The 17,795-nt window shown below is 42.5% G+C and overlaps 1 protein-coding gene across 1 annotated transcript in view; it reads left to right on the top strand.

Moving 5' to 3' along the window:
• Positions 1 to 17,795, top strand: part of PCSK2 (proprotein convertase subtilisin/kexin type 2) — a 338,142-nt gene that overhangs the window by 85,885 nt on the left and 234,462 nt on the right. The window lies entirely within an intron of this gene.

Genomic DNA, 17,795 nt, shown 5'->3' with positions numbered 1-17,795 from the left:
GTAAACAAGGATACCACCCTTTATTAGCTATCTTCTCCTGCATTATTGTGTGAGAGCTCTTGATTACCTTAGAACTGTTTTATCCTGTGATGAGTGGAAAGAGACCAAGCAGCTTAGGGAGTCATTTTACAGAAGGTTTGTACTGGTCAGTCCACATGCTCTGAGAAGGTTGTCATGCCCCATACGATGAATAGGAAAAATAATGGGACCAGCAAGTGATCAGCTCACAATAGGCAGTGGGCTTCCCAGTATCCATACATGGTAGCCGTCACGGGAGCATCTCAGCTTCTCTTCTCACACTGGCCTAATTTATCACCATATTTCAACTTTCTTCTTAATGTTCCTGGCCCTCATATTTCTTAACTTCCCATCTTTACTTTGTTCTTGGACTCCAGATCCTATTTCCCCCTGACATCTTAAATTCAACTTTTCTGCAACCAAACTTATCATCTTAGCCACAGAGCGGCAACCTTTTTAGGGTTCCCACTCCTTGTTTTCAGAACAGAAATTTTGGTCATCACTGAAGCCATTCTCTTTAAATTTTGTTGCCATCTCATATATTTATATACTCATTCAGTCGGGTAGATTCTGATTTTCCATATACAGTTCATTACAAGGGAACTTAATAATCCAGGCAAGTTGCTCTCTATACAGAGAAGACGTGTAACCTCTTCAGCAGGATTCTTGAAGGAAAATGGATGTAAAGAGGGTCAGACATTTGAGTTAGGGATTTACACATGAGACTCCTTTTAAGCTAATGGAATTTGTAAACTCATTCTTGTGGGCTTTCAGGTGAACATTAAACTGGGTTTAATTTGGGCTTTAATTAGCAATATAGATGAAATGGGCTTCCCAGCAGATCACCAACTGACAGGTCACAGGCAATTTTCCTTTAATTCTTCAACCCAGGGGACCCCACATTCCTTGCAGTGGAAATTCTACTCTGAGAAGCTACTTTACCTTTGCCTTCAGAGTAAGATCTAAGCTGCCTGTGCTGCCAGCCAATGACAAGCATTCTCAAAGGGCCTGGTGTAGAAGCTGGAACCACTATCTCAGGGAGAAGCTGTCTTTTCTGTGTTATAGCAGCCTTAGCCCCAACTGTATCAGTTCAGTGCCCGGGGATACCCTGGGGAAGCTGCTGGATGGGGACCCTGCCTGTGTCACCTGTGGACCTAGGGTGAGCAACAAGAGATACGGTATACTATGACACTGATTTTCCCTACACTTTGTCTTGATCTTACACTTTATAGCTAATTGTTTTCCTTTTATTTCTATATTTTCTTATAAATACCATTGGTTTCTTGTCTTCCATGATTAAAGATGTTGCCCCAAGATCACTCAGAGAGAAACACATAAAAGAATCTGGAGCGGGCCCTGATTGGTTAGCACAATCAGTTAGAGCATTGTCCAGGAATGACAAGGTCACAAGCGGGTTCGATCCAGTCAGGGCACACACAGGAAGCAACAAATGATTGTATGACTGAGTGGAACAACAAATGAATGCCTCTCTTCCCCCTCCCCTCTCTCTGTTTCTCTGTTTGTCTCAATAATATTTTTTTCTTTTTTAGAAACAGAGAGAGTCAGAGAGAAGGATAGGTAGGGATAGACAGATAGGAACCAAGAGATGAGAAGCATCAATTATCAGTTTTTTCATTGTGACACCTTAGTTGTTCACTGATTGCTTTCTCATATGTGTCTTGACCATGGGCCTTCAGCAGACCCAGTAACCCCTTGCTCAAGCCAGCGACCTTGGGTCCAAGCTGGTGAGCTTTGCTCAAACCAGATGAGCCTGCACTCAAGCATCCCAGTCTGACGCTCTATCCACTGTGCCACCACCTGGTCAGGCTCTCTCAATAAATTTTAAAAAATAAATAAGCCCTGGCTGTATAGTTTGGTTGGTTGGAGCATCCTCCTGGAGCACAGAGATTGCTGGTTCAATTCCCCAGTCAGGGCACATACTGGAATAGCTCAATGTTCCTGTCTCACTCTCTCTCTCCCTGCCTCTCTCAAAAGAGAGAGAAAAAAGAAAAGAACAGAAAAAGAAAGTAAAGGGAAAAAAAGAAAAGAGAGAAGAGAAGAGAGAGAAGAGAAGAAGAGGAGAGAGGAGAGGAGAGGAGAGGAGAGGAGAGGAGAGGAGAGGAGAGGAGAGGAGAGGAGAGGAGAGGAGAGGAGAGGAGAGGAGAGGAGAGGAGAGGAGAGAAAAAAGAAAAGAAGGAACTAAAGCAGAAGAAAAGGCACTTGAAAGGTTTTGTTGGGAAAGAGAACTGAGGAACAGAGAAACCAAGAAGTCATTGTTTGGTTCAGAGACACTTCTTAGGATTGTTAGGCCAGGGTTTTCTTATCCTTACACTTATTTAAAATGATCTTTGAAATGCTGATTCATGAAGTGTAGAGTGATGTTTCCAAAAGAGAAGAAAATAAGATGGGTTGGATAATAAAAAAAATGAGGTCATGCACTGGTGATTCTAATCATTTGTCTTCCTCCTTAAAATATTATCTGCTTTATCAACAATACATCTGATAAGGGGTTAGTAACCAAAATTTATAAAGAACTTGTAAAACTCAAAACCAGGAAGATAAACACTCCAACCAAAAAAATGGGCAAAAGAAATGAATAGACACTTCTCCACAAAGGACATACAGATGGCCAATAGGCATATGAAAAAATGCTCAACATCACTAATCATTAGAGAAATGCAAATTAAAACCACAATGAGATATCACCTCACACCAGTCAGAATGGCACTCATCAACAAAACAACACAGAATAAGTGCTGGCGAGGATGTGGAGAAAAGGGAACCCTCCTGCACTGCTGGTGGGAATGCAGACTGGTGCAGCCACTGTGGAAAACAGTATGGAGATTCCTCAAAAAATTAAAAATTGAAATGCCTTTTGACCCAGCCATCCCACTTTTGGGAATATACCCTAAGAACACCACATCAACGAGTCAAAAAGAGAAATGCACCCCCATGTATATGGCAGCATTGTTTACAATAGCCAAGATCTGGAAACAGCCCAAGTGCCCATCAGTGAACAAGTGGATTAAAAAGTGGTGGTACATGGCCCTGGCCGGTTTGCTCAGCGGTAGAGCATCGGCCTGGCGTGCGGGGGATCCGGGTTCGATTTCCGGCCAGGGCACATAGGAGAAGCGCCCATTTGCTTCTCCACCCCCCCCTTCCTCTCTGTCTCTCTCTTCCCCTCCCGCAGCCAAGGCTCCATTGGAGCAAAGATGGCCCAGGCGCTGGGGATGGCTCCTTGGCCTCTGCCCCAGGTGCTAGAGTGGCTCTGGTCGCGGCAGAGCAACGCCCCAGAGGAGCAGAGCATCGCCCCCTGGTGGGCAGAGCGTCGCCCCTGGTGGGCGTGCCGGGTGGATCCCAGTCGGGCGCATGCGGGAGTCTGTCTGACTGTCTCTCCCCATTTCCAGCTTCAGAAAAAAAAAAAAAAATTTAAAAAAAAAAGTGGTGGTACATATACACAATGGAATACTATGGGACCATGAAAAAGAAGGAAATATTATTTCTTGCGACAACATGGATGAACCTGGAAACTATTATGTTAAGTGAAATAAGCCAGACAGAGAAAGAAAAATATCATATGACCTCACTCATCTGAGGAATCCACAAACAATATGAACTGAGGAGTGGAATAGAGACAGAGGCGGGATCAAAGGATCCAGAAGAAAAGCAGATAGAGGGAAAGATGATGATAGGCTGATAGGATGGGATGAGAGCAGAAAAGCAAATCCTGGATGGAAGGGGGGAAAACATAACAGGGAGGGAGACGGGGGGGATGTACTGAGGAACATGGGGGAGGGGAGGATGTATTCGGGGGGACACTAGAATCTATGTAAACACAATAAATTAAATATATATATATATTATCTGCTTTAAAAAGGGAACATTCCTTCTCCCTTTATTGCCTTTATAAGGGTCCTGGTAGCTCTCTGTTTCTGCCTAGTAGGGGTACCCATCCGCCCTGCCCATGAAGACAAACAAGGATAACAGGAAACAGAAGATAGTAAATCTATACCTTTTCTCTGTCATATCATTAAGGTTAAATGCAAAGGCTACTGTCAGTAATAAAGTCATTCTAGGAAAGAAATAAAGTGTGAATTGTTTGCAAAAGAAAAAGAAGGGGAAAATAAACCTACTAGTGATGACTGTCTTCTTTTAAAATATTAAATTAAGGCCTCAGTCTTTCCTGCACGATATTCTTGTGGTCTTCTTATTTTGTCATCCATTGATAACAAAACAGGAAGGATTAACTATGAACAGAGCAGGAGCAGCAATGTGAGGACTCTACCCTGTGGGTTTAACACCTTAAACAGAAGGGCATATAGGTTGAGCATCAGGATACCTCAAATGTTGGGTTCTCAAGCACTTCTAACAGGCTGTAAAAAGAAAAGTAAATAGAAGTATACAGAGAAAAGGGGAAGGACCAGGTAGCTGGGAAGGACTATGGATCCATGCTTTTATCTCTGGCATAGATGTTGCAAGTTACATCTAATGAATCAGGATCTTAAAAGCAAGTTGTCCTGTCATTCTCTGAAATGTGTTAGCTTCTAGGCACACAAACTTGAACATGTTTCCAGCCCCAGGTCCTTCCTCGTCCTGTCTCTGCATTGCTTCCTGGCCTCTTTGGCTGACTGCCATCCAGCTTGTGGAGAAGAATGCAAAGCCCATGGAACCATGCACACAGAGCAGCAGGCATGAGATGCTACAGGCTCCAGGGGCCGACCCACCCAGCTAGATTTTTAGCCAAAGAAACCAACAAGGACTGCTACCAACCCACGAAATAAGGAAGAAAAAGATTGAGAACAGAGTTTGCTTTTGCTTTAACTTCAGAGTAGAAATTTCAGATGTTTTTTGCATACTTAGCAGTTAATTTTTATGTTTAAGGAAAACGGGAAATACTAAAAAAGGATCGTAGGTGTTTGTTTGTTTTCCAGACCAATAAAGTGCTGCTTTTAATACATCTATATGTTCCTCAGTATGCAGGGCACCAGCTGAGAAATAGATTCTGATGCAGACTGTTCTAAAAGTGTTTTCTTGCCTTTCCATTTCTTTCTGCTAAAAGGATTAGCAGAGTGTTGAATAGCATCATTTAGATGCTAAAAAACAAAAAGTGTGTCTTGTTTATTTCTAGATATCTTTATATAGTACAGTTCTGAGTACATGGTAGATTAGTAATTTTTCCTCAAGGTTTTAATCCATGAAATAAATTGTTTTTCTCATCTTATATTTTTATCCTTACTCTAAAATGAGCATCCCTTAAGGAACAGAAGTATAGCTTTCTCCTGAGCTCTTCCTTTAGATACATTCTTTATTTTAAATTGAATGTATAGCAGTGACATTGGTCAATAAAACCATACAGGTTTTAAGTGTACCACTCAACAAAATGTCATCTTCATACTGCATAGCACAGGGGTCAGGAACCTATGGCTTGCGAGCCAGATGTGGCTCTTTTGATGGCTGCATCTGGCTTGCAGACAAATCTTTAATAAAAATAATAATAACGTTAAAAATATAAAACATTTTCATGTATTACAATCCATTCATTTCCTACCACTCATGTTCATGGTTGAGGGTGGCTGGAGCCAATCACGGCTGGAGCCAATCACAGCTGTCTTCCGGGACAACACCAAATTTTTATTGGATAATGCGATACGTACATGGGTCGCTGTATGGCTCTTATGGAATTACATCTTAAAATATGTGGCATTCAGCCAAAAAGTTTCCCGACCCCTGGCATAATGCATCCACCACTCAAATTCCAGTCTCCTTCTGTCCCCATCTATCCATTCTCCTGCAGTATTATTTACAATACCAAGATCTGGAAGCAGCCCAAGTGCCCATTAGTATATGAGTGGATAACAAAGCTGTGGTACAGTTTTGTTTTTTTTTAGTAAGAGGTGGTGGGGGGGTGAATCAACAGGAACAGACAGGAAAAGAGAGAGATGAGAAGCATCAGTTCTTTGTTACAACACCTTAGTTGTTCATTGATTGCTGTCTCATATGTGCCTTGATGGGGGGGGGGCTGCAGCCAAGCCAGTGACTCCTTGCTCAAGCCAGCAACCTTGGGTCAAGCCAGTGACCTTGGGCTCTAGCCAGCAACCTTGGGCTTCAAGCCAGCAACCTTTGGGCTCAAGCCAGCGACCATGGGGTCATGTCTATGATCCCACACTCAAGCTGGTAAGCCTACACTCAAGCCGGATGAATCACTCAAGCAGGCAGCCTTGGGTTTTTGAACCTGGATTCACTGTGTCCCAGGCCGACTGCTCTACCCCACTATACCACCACCTGGTCAGGCAGCTGTGGTACATTTGCGAAATGAAATACTACTTGGCTATAAAAAAGAAAGTATGCCTTTTATGACAGAATGGGTGGACCTCGAGAATATTAGACTAAGTGAAATAATCCAGTCAGGGAAAGATAAGTACCATATGATTTCACTTATATGCAAAATTTAATCAACAAAATAATTTAACAGCCCTGGCCGGTTGGCTCAGCGGTAGAGCGTTGGCCTGGCGTGCGGGGGACCCGGGTTCGATTCCCGGCCAGGGCACATAGGAGAAGCGCCCATTTGCTTCTCCACCCCCTCCCCCTCCTTCCTCTCTGTCTCTCTCTTCCCCTCCCGCAGCCAAGGCTCCATTGGAGCAAAGATGGCCCGGGCGCTGGGGATGGCTCCTTGGCCTCTGCCCCAGGTGCTAGAGTGGCTCTGGTCACGGCAAAGCGACGCCCCGGAGGGGCAGAGCATCGCCCCCTGGTGGGCAGAGCGTCGCCCCTGGTGGGTGTGCCGGGTGGATCCCGGTCGGGCGCATGCGGGAGTCTGTCTGACTGTCTCTCCCATTTCCAGCTTCAGAAAAAAATACAAAAAATAATAATAATAATAATAATAATTTAACAAACAAAATAGAAATGGAAGCATAGATACATAGAATAAACTGACAGCCATCAGAGGGGAGGGGATTTGGGAGACTGGGTAAAAAAAGGTGAAGGGTTAAGCACGCGTGCACACACACACACACACACACACACATATCTATCTATCTATAGATATAGATATAGATATAGATATATTTGTTTGTAAACATCAAAATAATGAGTGAACCAAGATTTCTTTGTTCATGGAACTTAATCATACAATAATTGGTATTGTTTTTAAAAATAGATCTATTATGGTTGAGACTCAGGTAGTTGACAGAGCTGGAAACAGCTTGTAATTTGGGTCTGTTACTGATTTAGCACAATAATGCCTTTAGGTCTAACTCAGATGGGGTAATTTAGCATGATTGGTGAACATTTTGTACAGTGTCACATAGACTTAGATAAGAAAGATCAAGCATAGGATCCAAGATTGCAGCAGAGTAGGTACATATTACACTCACCTCTTCCCAGGGCCAAACTAGAGTTATAACTAAATTTAAGAACAATCATCCTGAAAAAGCAACTAAAGGTTAAGCATAGGTAACATGGAAAATATGATCTGAAGGAGTCCAGGAGATGATCAGAGCAATAACATTGATTTATTCACGTTCCACAAATGTTTCTGAAAGGAATACTGGAATTTTAGCAGCTCAAAACAAACAAATAATTAGCCTCCTCCTCCATATGATACATAAAATTGTCATAACTGTTAAACTCTTAGCTTCCAATTTTTCTCCAATACCTAGTATTAGTCATAGTATTTTTATGATAGTAACTTGCCATTTGTGTATATTGTCTTTCTTTTTGATTTACAGTGGTACCTTGAGATAGGAGTTTAATTCATTCTGTAACCAAGCTTGTAAGTCAGTCAACTGGTATATCAAACAAATTTCTCCCATTTAAAATAACTGAAATAGATTTAATCCGTTCCAGCCCTGTTAAACATCCCCAAACCATACTAAATTATGAAAAAAGACATGTTTTAATTAAGAAATACACATGTATACTTTACCAATGCATAACAAAATATATGAAATAAAAGAAAAAAAGTGTTATTTAGTACTGTATTCTTACCTTGGAGACAGACGAGTGTGGCTAACAGAGGTGAATGGTGGAGGAGGAGGGAGAGAGGAAGGGATGCAGGCACTGTAGACACGTAAAGTAAAACTGCACTTTCTTAACACTAAATGTAAACTAAAACTGCATTTTCTTTACTTTAAACAAAACTAAAACTGCAGCAGCTTCCCAAATCACAACTTGTATCTCGGAATTTCACTCGAACAAAAATACTGACCAAGTCGCAGCTCGTATCTTAAAAAATTTGTATGTTGGTCTGCTCATATCTCAAGGTACAACTGTATATTTGATCACTTAGATTAACAATTAAGAAAAAGGAAAGGCACCATTATTTTTTGGAAAATTACTTTCAAACAGAGAATGTTGGCACTGGCTGGTTGGCTCAGTGGTAGAGCATTGGTCCGGTATATGGATGTCCTGAATTCAATTCCTGGTCAGGGAACACGGGAGAAGTGCCCATCTGTTTCTCCAGTCCTTCCCCTCTTGCTTCTCTGTCTCTCTGTCTCTCTGTTTCTCTCTCTCTCTCTCTCTCTCTCTCTCTCTCTCTCTCTCTCTCTTCTCCTCCTGAAGCCATAGCTCGATTGGAGCCAGTTGGTCCCAGACGCTAAGGACAGCTCCATGGCCTCCTCCTCAGGCACTAAGAAGACCTTGGTTGCTAAGCAATGAAGCAATGCCCTAGATGGGCAAAGCATCATCCCCTAGTGGGCTTGCCAGGTGGATCCTGGTCAGGACACATGTGGGAGTGTGTCTCTCTGCCTGTCCTCCTCTCACTGAATTAAAAAAATAATAATAATAGAGAATGTCATGAAAAAAATGTCTTTCTACACTTTTTTGGGAGGGGAAGGTTGATGAAAGCTTCTCCCAGGAGGTAACTAAGAGAATTTGGGGTGTCTTTCCCCTACCATCATAGTGACCACATGAGAACCTCTCAGCCTGGGGTTGAGTGGAAATAGAAATCATAAAATTCTAATACGTTTTTATAAGAATTTATATCAAAGACTAGGTTGTTTTTTATCTTCATATTTACTAACTCTAAAATGTGAGGTTTGAGGTTTTGAGATAGTGCACCAAAAACTGTATAGGAATGCTCCAGTTTTTCTTCAAAATGTCTCTTTGAGGGAAAAAAAGTAGCGATAGATACAATTATATTTTACCTATTAAAATACACAAGCACGGTAAGTTGATTTAAATATTATAGCAAATACAATAGTATTTTGTATTTCTGTTGAACTTTTATTCCAGCAGCCATTCTGGTCATCTTTTCTTCATCTTCTCATTCCCTTGTAGCATAAGTTGGGTCAATAGGTTATTCTGTCCAGAAATGGAGGTACAACAAGGCGGAAGTGTGCTCAGTACACACATGACTTTGTGAAAGCTCAAAACAGAGAGTCAGGTCCCAGCAACACTGGCCATCTTTTCTAATCTGTACTTAGTTCTCCTGGATGAACAAGGGAACGACCTATTTAAAGTTTGGGCTCTCATGAGAACGTGATTGTCGGTGATGCATGATCATACAGCTTGGTGGCCTGCCAGTATAGCTGTGCAGGTATGGAGTTGGCCATTGGTAGAATTAAATGTCTTCAACTCTCATGACCTCAGAGGTACAGATTAGCCAGAATTCCTAAGAGAGACCCTGCCCTTGGCTAACAAGTGCTCGTAGATGCCTCTGCCATGTCTGCGGCAAACGGAGAACTAAAGCAAACTATGGACATACGGAACTGAAGTGCAGTGGCACTGAAGCCAGACCGTGATGGGGAAGACAGAGGGAGACAGCGGTACAGGAAACAAGTAAATGAAAACACTGATCAGTAGGAAGTGGGTGAGATCCAGCCCCACACCCAATGCTGCACCCCCCTTACCTCCCAACGGTTGTCTCAATAAACCCTGAACCATGTGACCCCTTCAGTGACCTGGACGTCTCCTATTCTGTAAATAGCTTAATTTTCTACATGAAAGTGGGAACAAACCTGAAGGGGCAAATAACTCCAAAAGGAGTACGTAGCGAAGTCAGGTGCACATCACTTCCTCCTTCCTTTCTCTGGTTTAACCTCCCTCTCCATCTTATTCCCTCTTTACCTTATTCTCTTTCCACCTTATTCTCTCTCCATCTTCCTTCCTCTCCTCAAGAATCTGCAAGCAGCAAACACACACTCTTTGTGTTGTATGTCTCAGTCTCCAAGAAGAAAGCTGCTTTCCAAAAAGTTAACTACAAATGCAAGTGAGTACACATACTCTGAAATCCATTAGGAAGGCGTTTGGGCTCCTACCCACTCCATTCCCAGCCATTCAGGCAGTGACCCTCTCTGCACATGAGGAAGAAGAAAGCAAGGACACAATCCTCCAGTGATTGAGCTCATGACATTTCTGCAGGAACCAGACTACTGAGTCAGAAGAGAACAGACGGGATCATGCCAGGGCTTTCTCTCGCTTTTATCTGGTAACAGTTGTAAGAATGCGAATGGATGTAGAACGCTGCTGTTCTAGTTTGGGTTCCTGCACAGAGCAAACCCTGAGTCAAGGACCTGGAAAATGATCACTTATTAGGGAGGTCGGTTCAAGGAAACACACAAGGAAGAGTGAACTGAGAAAGGTAAGTGAGGAAGGCAGAGAATGCAATTTTTCAGCAAGTTTCCACTGTAGGTACCTAAGTCCCACTGAGGACTCCACAGGTGTCATGTGGAAGGTGCTTCAGAGTCATCTCACAGGGATCAAAGTTGCTAGGTGATTGATCTACTGTCTCTGTCTCTCCTTTCTGTGTTGACTCAAATGATAAATCCCTGGCACTTCACGGTCGCCCTATGCACAGGCTGAACGGGTCTCAGGATGCTGAAGAAAGCCATGAGGTGGTGAAGCAGGGATGGTGATGTATGATGCAAGTTGTCTGCAGTGACAGGTGAACTCAGAGGAGGGCTGAGAGACAATAGGGACACCAACAACTACTGCTACAAACCCTACAACCCAATGCTGTTCGAAGGATTTATTACACTTCATCTCATTAAATCTCAGCTGCCTCCTGTGAACTAAGTGCTGTCGGGTTTCCAATTGATAGGTGAGTAAAAGGGAGCTTAGGGAGGCTCATGACTCACAGACAGTCTGTACGGGGTCTTCACCACGGCCCTGGGCTCATATTTCATTGATTTATTTTCCTTGCTTCTCTGCACAAAGAAAATGCTAGAACAGGAATAGTCCAAAGGGAACATTAATTCAATCCTTTGCCTTAAAGCTTTAAAATATAATTTTGCCATTGAGACAAAACAGACCCAGAGAGGGTAAGTGAGTTCTCTGAGATCACACAGCCATCATTGATGGGAAGGAAAGAATAAAATCACGACTGCTCTCAACACCAGATCTGGCTTAAATAAAAAGCCAAATGAGATTTGATACTGTTTACAAATTTTTGATTCTTTAAAAATCATTCTTGCTAATTAATAATTGGGTTCCTTACATCAAAAATAGTATAGTGGTTCCTGGCCGGATAGCTCAGTTGGTGAGAGTCTTGTCCTAAAGCACAGAGGTTGCTGGTTCTGTCTCCACTCAGGGCACGTACAGGAGCAGGTCGATGTTCCTGTCTCTCTCCCTCTCTCTCTCTCTCTCACTTGCTCTTGCTCTTCCTCTCTCACTAAAATAAATAAATTAAAATGTTTTTCAAAAATAGCATAGTGAAAAAAATTAAAATTACATCATTAATTTATGTAATTTATGTGAATTCAATGAATTCAGCTATAAATGAAAAGGTGAAAAAGGAGGAGACATAATGACAAGGGTAGGCACCCCTGCTCAGCGTTCTGCTCAAGCAGTTTACACCCTGCAATGGTCATGAGGGGCCCGAGTCAGCCGAGCACCCAGCCACCTCATTTCTGTCATGACTCCCAGTGGGAGCCTCTCTGGGTGAGAGCCTCTAGCATTTAAAGATAATACTTTCAGTACAAAATATTTCCTAAGCACAAGCTAACTTCAGCCACTGGATGAACAAGGCGACAAGACCAGATTCTTTGTGGAAGAGAAATTGCCACACACTTGTGAGGTATTGAGGCACCATATATCAGCTTCTAATTTTCCTCAGAAATTTTCGAAGTCAGTTTTGACCATGCATAGTTTCATCTTTATCTGCTTTATAACTGGATCCCTACAGTGTGATTCCTCTAAGAAAAAGGAAACAAAGCTGGTGTCTTAGCTTGGATTTCCTAGAAATAGACACCAAGATGGGGGACTGCATGTATAGAAGACCCCGAGGCATGCTCTGTGCACATGACCGGGGGCACTGCTGTCTTCTGTGGCTCCTTCAAACCCTTCCTGCTCCGCACACTCCTCTGCTTCCTCTTCTGCTGAAGGGCTCAGGTGACTTCACTGGGCCCAGAGAACCCAGCATAATCTCCCTTTTATTTTTTTTTTTTTTTTTTTCTGAAGCTGGAAACCGGGAGGCAGTCACACAGACTCCCGCATGCGCCCACCAGATCCACCTGGTACGCCCACCAGGGGGCGATGCTCCGCCCATCCTGGGCGTCGCTCTGTTGCGACCAGAGCCACTCTAGCACCTGAGGCAGAGGCAATAGAACCATCCCCAGTGCCCCGGCCAACTTTGCTCTAATGGAGTCTTGGCTGTAGGAGGGGAAGAGAGAGACAGAAAGGAAGGAGAGGGGGAGGGGTGGAGAAGCAGATGGGCGCTTCTCCTGTGTGCCCTGGCCAGGAATCGAACCTGGGACTTGACTCCTGCATGCCAGGCCGATGCTCTACCACTGAGCCAACCGGCCAGGGCCTCCCTTTCTTAAATCAGCAGATTAGTAACCTTAATTACAGCTGCAAGGGTCCTTTTACCCTGTGATGTGACATAACTGAAAATAACACCAGGGGCCCTGGCTGGGTAGCTCAGTGGGTGAAAGTATTGTCCTAATATTCTGAGGTTGAGAGTTTGATCCCAGGTCAGGGCACATAAAGAATCTACCAATGAATGCATAAAACAAGGGGAATAACAAATCAATGTCTCTTTCTCTCTCTCTCTTTCTCTTCCTCATTAAAATCAATTTTTAAAAAACTTTAAAAAAAATTATAACATCGAGGGTTAAAGACCATGGGGGTCAGAATTGTGCCCTGAGCCTTGACCTTTCCGGAAGAGTTGGCATGCCCTCCAGGGTCACAGCTCTCCCTAAGCAGCCCAGCTTCCCTCACTGCCTCCTCCAGGACTTGCATTTAGCTCACAAGGAAACATGAATCTGTCAGCCCATAGACTTGACCGTGGCTTGAGCCCAAATGGTGAAGCCAAGAGAAACTATGTAGAGCAGATTCTGACTCAGCTTCCCAGCTGGTGACCAAATCCGTTCTGTAGACACCTCATGAGGAGATGGGCTCAGCGGGTGAAAACCTTCTGTGGGGTGTGATGCATTCGGAGAGTACGTGACCACATTGGGAGACAGAGAAATGAGTTGCAGGAGGAAACAGGGGAAAGGTGTCTTTAGTAATGCTCCTGCCCGTGGGAAAAGCTAATCTGCTGGTTTTATTATGCAGGAGGGAGTGACTTTCAGTGTTTCCTGTGGGCACCAGATATACCTGGCTTCCTGCCTCAAAGAGCTGTTGCTAGAGCTCTTATTAACTGTTTATGGGGACAGGGAAGATTCTTTATGTGGATTCAGAAAGGCACAAGGAAAGCTGATAATAAGTAAGCCTGGCCTTTTCTAGATGTGTGAGCACACGTTTAAATGATTACTACTGTTCATACTGCCATGCTGACCGAAAAAGAAAGGGACCTTCTGGGAAACACCATTCCAGCAAGCACAGAAAGCTCTGAGTGTCAGCTTCCTTTGGGAGAATCCTAATGATCCCCGGTGCAGAGAAAAGCACGCATGAAGAGAAGAAAGTTGTTCTGTCTCATCGTTATAATCCACAAAATGAAGACTCCCGAACAATGAGCTGCAGACACTGGGCACTCTCTAAAATCTGAATGTTTGTCTGAATGTTGCTCCTGACCTGCCTTACTTGATTCCTTCCACAATGTTCTCCAAGGTACAAAAGAAGATGTCTTTAAATATGTAACAGTCATCTATTATATCTTCTAAAAATGAACATTTTGTGTATACTTATTAAACTTATAATACAAGAGTAGGCAAAAATAGGTTTACAGTTGTGAGTATGTGAAACACAGTTTATTCTTATATTATTATTTATTAATTATCATGTTATTGCCATATGAACTGTAAACCCAATTTTGCCCACACCCATATAACTCCATATCTAATTGTTTGCTAGTAAACTATATAGTCCTTCAATATTTACTGAGCTCAACTACATGTTAAGCACTGTTTTAGGTACTAAGACACAATAGGGAACAAAAGGTGTCGTCATCCTATGAAGCATATATATTAGTGGGGATAAAGAACAAAAACAAACCCCAGATGAATAAAACAAATGCAACACTGATGGGGAAGGTGTTATGAGGGTGTAAAGAGCGAAGTGTAAGGAAGACAGAGTGCGTGGGGAGGGGAGCTCCTATGTTCTAAAAAGCATCCAGGGTTGGTTACTCTGGTAAGGTGACATTTAAATACAGACCCGAAAGAGGTCAGGAAGGTACCCATGTAGCCCTCTAGGGAAAGGACATTTCCGGCCAAGGAACCAGCAAAAGCAAGGCCCGTGTCCAGGGTTACGTGTTCCGGGAAAAGTAAGAATGCCAATAAGCCTGGGAAGACATGAGCTGGGGAGACCAGGGAAGGAAATGAGGTCAGAAAAGAGCAAGAGAGCGAGACCACAGAGGACATGGTGAGTTAGAGAGAGGAGTTCAGATCAGCTCTGAATGAGATGTGTTTCTGTGTCGGGGTGAATCATAGCCTATCAGGCACAACTAAAAACCAGGGAGGTCAGTGCAAGGTGACTGCAGCTTTCCAGGAGGCAAAGGCTTAAGCTAGGGGAGAAGTTGGTGGGAGTGGTGAGAAACAAGCCAGATTTCGGAATCTATTGTGAAAGTAGAGACTTCAAATTTGCTGATTCATTGACAGATGTGTTAGGTAAGGAATGGAGAGAAAGAGAGAAAACCAAGATGATGCCCAAAGTTGTTGGTCTGAGTTACTTACAACAAGAAGATAGCATTTATATAGATGGGCAAACTAGGGGGAGAGGTAAGTTCATGGGGAGTAAGTAGGAAATCAAGAGTTTAGTTTTAAGCATGTTAACCTTTGAGATTTGCATTGAGTATCTAAGTGGAGAAATAAAATGAACAAAGTGGACTTTAGGATCTAGGGTAGAGGTCGAGGTTGAAGACATAAATTAGGGCCACTAACGTATTGATAGCATTCACTGCCAGACAACTGAGATCATCTAAAATGAGTATAAATTGAGAAGACAAGTTTTGTGAAATTGTGTCCCAAGGCATTCTAACATTTCAGTCTGAAAGATGACTCAGGACCAGCCAAAGAGACAGAGAAGTGACAAATAATGTAGGAGGAGTATCAGAGGTCAAGCAAAAACTAATCTAGTCAATATGTCCTTCCTCGTTCACATTTTATCAGAGTAATGGCTGCATCTACAATTATTTCTTACTAGAACCACTTAGAGATATCAATAAAATACGTTTCTTTGGTTTTTCCCTGTTCAGTCCATTTTTTCTCAGAGTATTGAAATTCATGGCGCACACATGAGCTCATAAATAAAAATGGTGGCATGAATTTTATCTCAGCCAGACACTGCTGTGTTTGGGCTGGGTGGTGTGCATTAAAGCAAGGTGTCACATTTGACTCAGAATTAAACTCTTAAGGCCTCAAACCCAATGAGGCAATAACTCAGAGCCAGGACCTGGTTCTGGGGGCTACTGGATAAAGTTACTGGAAACAGCCTCTGTTAAACATTGCAAGAGGAGAATCTGAGTTGTACACTTCATTTTAATTATAAAGGACTATAAAACCATGGGGAAGATCAAGTTTGATCATAAACCAGAGGAAGGAACTTAATCTCCAAGTAAGATCAATAAAAATTCAAGCTGTGTTGGTTCAATCCTGATCGCATTTTCATGGATTTCAGTAGGATAAAGTACCTAAAATAATTTTCTGTTAAGATTCAATATCTTATCTGCAAAAATAACTTCCCACTCATCAAGCCATTGCTCCAAAATGAATCTTATTCTGTGCTTACCTGAAGGAGACAATAAATGTTCCTTAATGAGGACGTAAATATATGGTTAAAATAGGTATGTCCATCCACTACTGAATTTTCCTGAGCAAAGTTAAATTTAGAGCTAGATATGCCTCAGAAATGTTTTTGGAAAATCACTCTTTAAAAACCTCTCTTTGAGTATTTTTAAATTGATTTAGCCATTTTCCCTTCATGATGCCCATTGACATGTTTGTGATCACATCTCCATCTATAAACAGGCTTCATGCTCTTATATCCAAGCCAAGAGAATTTTGAAAATGAATGGGATTGAATTCCTACCATTTCCAGTCGTTTCAAGCCCTTGTGGGTTGAAGAGAGAATAGGAGTGAAGCCAGGTCTAGAAACAAGTAAACAGCACTTGGACGAAGGGATTCATGTCTGAAAAACAACCCAATTGCTAGAGTTTATCTAATTGGTTTCCCGTTATCTGTACCAAAAATGTTATGTTTTCAATCTTCTCTATGGCAAGTATGTCCTATTTAGCAATAAAAAACTTACTGTCTGAGGAAAAAAAAAAAGACAAAACCATTTTTGATTTTCCATTCCCCCTTGAAAAGGCAGAGCAGCCCACCCCACGTTAAGAATTGCTTAATGGATGTCAATTTGTAAGGACACCTCAGAGAAATGACAGGAGAAAGCCCTCCCAGACAACAGAAGGAAAGCAAAGCAAGTGTAAGCCACGGAGGAAAAGCAGTATGATGGAGAGAGCGCAGCTCAAACCTCTCTTGGGTTCTCATACCAGCTCTGCTACCAACTAGCCATGTTTCTCTGAACAAACCTCCCAGTCTTTAGTTTCCTCATCCATACAGTGAGATTGTAAATTAGTCAGTCTCCGAAGTTCCCCTTCATGTCTTGATATCTGAGATTTCAGGGGCAAGCCAAAGTCCCTCCAACTGCTTAATGTCACAACCAGGACTAAAACCCACCTATTCCCACTAGCTTCTGATCTTTCCTTTACATATCTTTATTTTCATCTGAAAGATGGAGTTTCTCTTTAAATCAATACTCCAAAGTGTTTGGAAGAACCAGCATTTTCCTTAGTATCCTCATCTCTTGGAAGAGAATTTCAAATCCTGTGTTGTTCAAACCAGTTCATCCGAGCCCTAAAATTTTGTTTTCTTTCCTCAAGGAAAGTGTAAAATAATGAGGTAGAGGTTACCCATTCACTTTAAAGGTAATAGTTGCTCTAACCTGTTTCATAAATTGAAATTTGGCATAAGATTTTATTTGGAAAGGTAGGTACTGAGAAGTGGAAATATTTCAACTAAATAAAATAAATAAAGTTTGAAAACTACAAATTTCTAAATAAATCCTCTTCTTCAACCCAGTCAATTGGTGTGTCCAACCAGGATCACAAACTGAATGCCTAGGGAGGCCAGGCAAACAAGTTACAAATTGAAGTGGGTAGAATGTAAGCAAAGCAGCAACTCGAGCAAGAGAACAAATGACAACACTACCTTCTGCCTCCAGGTGGGAGATGCAGCCGGGAGTGGGGAGGGGGTGGACCAGAGAGCACCACCCTGTAAATGGAAGAAGCAGATTCTCTTCCACAGCTCATTGTGGCCTCACAAAAACGGAGGCCCCAGGTTGTCAATTTTTCAAGAAAATAAGAATGTGCCAGCCTTTTGCAAAATCTTTGTGCTTTTTAATATAAGTGA

Source organism: Saccopteryx bilineata, chromosome 6 (genome assembly GCF_036850765.1).
Source record: "Saccopteryx bilineata isolate mSacBil1 chromosome 6, mSacBil1_pri_phased_curated, whole genome shotgun sequence".
NCBI lineage: Eukaryota > Metazoa > Chordata > Mammalia > Chiroptera > Emballonuridae > Saccopteryx > Saccopteryx bilineata.
This window is presented reverse-complemented; position numbering and strand designations above follow the sequence as displayed.